Source organism: Solanum lycopersicum, chromosome 1, assembly GCF_036512215.1.
Source record: "Solanum lycopersicum chromosome 1, SLM_r2.1".
In the NCBI taxonomy this organism is placed as follows: Eukaryota; Viridiplantae; Streptophyta; class Magnoliopsida; order Solanales; family Solanaceae; genus Solanum; species Solanum lycopersicum.
In genome coordinates this window covers 60,471,031-60,475,268 of record NC_090800.1, presented here as the reverse complement: position 1 = coordinate 60,475,268, position 4,238 = coordinate 60,471,031, and the positions used below count along the sequence as shown (strand labels likewise).

At 34.7% G+C, this 4,238-nt stretch overlaps 1 non-coding gene across 1 annotated transcript; it reads left to right on the top strand.

Annotated features, from left to right (window-relative positions):
- Positions 1–2,307: 2,307 nt before the first annotated feature.
- On the top strand, positions 2,308–3,589 carry LOC104647129 (S-locus F-box protein type-14). Its single transcript, XR_011216452.1, has 2 exons — positions 2,308–2,337; positions 2,652–3,589. It is a non-coding gene; the product is annotated as an S-locus F-box protein type-14 (transcript).
- Positions 3,590–4,238: the final 649 nt, after the last annotated feature.

Here is a 4,238-nt window from a genome sequence, read left to right as displayed (position 1 = left end):
TCTCTCTTTCTATCAGAGCATGAAACTTTTGAAATACTAGAAACACCTGATCTTTTGTTCTCAAGATATAAACCCACAATTTTCGAGAAGCGTCATCAATAAAGGTAACGAAGTATTCATTACCTCCTATCGATTCTATCTCCATTAGACCACAAACATCAGAATATACCAAATCAAGTATATTCGACTTTCTTTCAGATGATGTCTTAAATGAGACTCTATGTTGCTTACCAAATAAGCAGTAGTTACACGATTTTATCGTTGTACTTTTGGCAAAAGAGATGAGTGACTTTCTGGAAAGAATTTGCAATCCTTTCTCGCTCATATGACCCATTATTTTATGCCATAAATCTGCAAAATTTTCTTCTTGAATCGCATTTAATTCACCTTGGCATATTTCTGCATTTGTTCTGTATAACGTGCCACGAGCAACTCCTTTTGCAATCATCAATGCCCCTTTGGTGAGTGTCCATTTTTTATTTGCAAAGTAGTTCTCATATCCATCTTGGTCCAAAGCAATTCCCGAGATCAAGTTCATCCGCAAATCAGGTAGGTGTTGCATATTTTTCAACACTATTGTGCATCCAACATTTATTTTTAAGCAAATATCTCCGATCCTTGCAATCTTTGAATAACTTATGTTACCTATTTTCACATTGTCATAATCACCGGCTACATATCTGCAAAAAAGATCTCTTACCGATGTGGCATGATAAGTTGTTGTTGTGTCGACCACCTATTCCGACTCTATACCTGCCAAGTGCATGCATTCTTCTTCCTCATTTATGAGGAGAACAACATTGTCATTATTTTGCACCATGGCAGCTGTGTTGTCATCATTCTTCTGGCCGCTGCATTCCCCTTTGCCCCTTTTTAGATTTGGACAATCTCTTTTGAAGTGTCCTGATTGATCGCAATTGTAGCAATTTCTGGCCTTCGATTTAGATCGGACCTTGGACTTTTTACGAGCTCCGGATCTACCATAGTTACTTGAGCTTCTTTGGTAACTTCTGCCTCTACTTTCCGTGATGAGAGCCTGTCCCTGATTTTCAGGCCTTTTTCTCATCTTATCATTAAGCAAAAGGGCTGATGTGACATCCTTCAACTCAATAGAGTCCTTACCATGTAAAATGGTTGTTGCTAAAGTATCGTAGGAAGATGGCAACGAGTTTAGGAGCATTATGACTTTATCTTCATCCTAAATCTTTACTCCGAGGTTTGCTAGTTGCGTGATTAGTCCATTAAGTACATTTAAATGAGACAAAAAATTGTACCTTCACCCATTTGTAGCGTATATAACTGCTTCTTTAGGTACAATTTATTTGTCAGCGTTTTGGACATGCATAAATTTTCTAACTTTGTCCAAATGCCACCTACACTCTCTTCATCGATGATGTTATTAACTACATCATCTGTTAAGTGCAATTTGATTGCATTAGCAGCCTTTTCATCCATTTCTTCCCAATCCTCAAGTTTCATGGATTTGGACTTTTTGGATTTGCCGCCTAGTGCCATGTGTAAACACTGTTGGATGAGTAAGTCTTTCATCCTTCTCTGCCACTTTGAGTAACCGCTATCACCGTTGAATTTTGCTACCTCGTACTTTACTCCAGACATTTTTTTTATATTGAGTATAGTACAATAAGCTGCAAAAAATATTTCTGTAAATAAGCAGAACCTGTGCTCTGATAACAATTGTCGGAATAAATTCGTAACAGAAATAATATCTGCGGTAATAAAAGCAATAAATGCGGAACACAACAATGCGGTTAATCAACAAGAATAAAAGAGATATAATGACACCAAGATTTTACGTGGAAACCCTCCTAAATAAGAAAAAAACAACGACCCGAGAGGAGTAACGAATATCACTATAGTAAGGATTTTACACTTGTATGTCTGAGTAAAACTCCAAAGACCAGTACACATTCAAAAGATATAACACTCTTTTGAATTTTCCACCTCACTACAATATCGCTCACACTCTCTATTTTTCCTCACAAATTATTTTCCTTTGTGATGCCTCACTCTTCTTTCTCTCCTTTCTAATTCTTTTTTTTGTGCATTTTTTATATGAGCAAGGGATCTATATTTATAGGAAAAAATACTCCTAATGATGTCACCAGTGACATCACAAAAAGCACAAAATTTCAACCTTTTCATCTATGTAGAAATCTTGCTAAGATTTTAGTTGAAAAAATAAATGGTGAGCTTTGAATTTTGTTGCAGCATTTGATGACTTTAATAATAAGCAACAAAAAAAATTCAACCATTTCTGCATGTTAACTTTCCTTATGTTTATCTACAATGGGTATGGACTCCACATTATGGCCCATGGTGTTATCAATAAATCATCCAAAGATCTGATCATATTTATACATTTGAAATTTCCAGTAAAATCTATCAAAAGATTCAACTGTATCTTTTTCAAAGTTATACAATCATCTACTTTCGTCAATCTTTATCTAAATCGTACCACAACAACCCAAGAAGAATTTATCATGTACAAGCGCTCCAATGAAGAATAAGCTAATCAATATAAAACAATCTTCTTATTTCTTTACGAAGACGATGATAATCGTATTATCCACATCTTCTCAAATATCAATGTGCCATATCTCACCTCCACTCGTAGTAGGAATTATGATTAGCTCATTGGTCCTTCTCGTGGTTTAATTGCTTTAGTCAGTAACACTACCGTCGTCTTATTTAATCCAGCTACAAGAACTTACAAGGTTCTACCTCCTAGTCCTTTTGGTAGTCTACCAGGTTTTCGTTGTTGTATTGAAGGTGTTGGCTTTGGGTTCGATCAAATTAATAATGATTACAAGGTTATTAAGATTATTGAAGTGTATACGGATCCATCATACAGAGATACTGACGCGAGGAACAGAAAAAATTGAGGTGTATGATGTGTGTATCGATACTTGGAGAGAATCGAATCATGTAGATCAACAGTTTCCTCGATGTACTATTTACCTTGTCAAATATTTTATAAGGATTCTTGTCATTGGTTCTGCAATTCTAAATACAGAAGACATTGTTTCAATTCTCTGTTTTGATATCAAAACAAAGGTATTTCTTGTCATGAAAATGCCTGATAATTATTATTTCTTTGGGAGAATGTGTTATGCTCTCTTGATTTTAAGTGAGTATCAAACATTGATTTCATATCCGGATTCAAAATCAGATCTTGATCCAAAACAAGATTTGATGGATATTTGGATAATGAGGGAATATGGTGTGTAGAAGTCTTGGTTTAAGAAACACACAATTGGACGTCTTCCTATTGAATCTCCATTAGGTGGTTGGAAGCATAACTTATTGATTTTTCAGAGTACAACCGGTTATCTGATGTTCTATGATCTGAATTCTGGAAAAACGCGGGAATTTAGTTTAGGTGGTTCTCCGAGAAGCTTGAGAGTTTCTTCTTACCAGGAAAACTTGAATTCTATTTCGGGAGGAAGTGAACTTGGTAACCTAGTTCAAAAATTCTAGAGAAGGTGTAGTTGAGTTTTGCCAAATTCGCACATTATTAACAATATTCTGCCATGCCAACTTCCTCGAATACATATATTGCTTTATTTTCTAGATAATGTTGGAGTAATTTTATCGGGAAAAAAAAGACTTTTATTTTAACTGAAGAGTCATCAAATATTGAATATTAACATATCAAGTGTAAGCTTATAAATAAAATAGAACAAACAATAAAAGTCACTGCAGAAGATCCAAGTCTCTTGGTAAAATGACATCTCTAAACAACTCCAGAGCTCTCATAACACGCTAAGAACCAAAACTAGAGAAGTGTTCTTGAGGTTGAAATACATTATGCAATCAAAGGGATTATTACTAAACTTTAGCATATAATTAAAAAAATATCAAAATGCTCACATAACCTCATAGAACAAACAACGTTGATATGTTGACTACAACTTGTTGATTCATGAACCTCAAGAAATGTTTCCAGTTGGTCTCTACACTACCATTTTCAAGAAATGAGGTTTCCATGTGTTGTTCTGTAGTTTAGCAAATGAAATCTTTAAACATACATTGGTTTTGATAGTAATCTTGTTGAACAAAGTTCCTTACAAAACTCCATTTTCTCCATAACATAGCAAATGGAGCTACTCAAGTGCTAAAACCTTTGCTAATTAACTATATGTGGCCTTATCTTGAACACTGGAATATTTTTGGACTACGAAGAAAGTTCATATCTGCATAAAAAATCTCAAAAATAT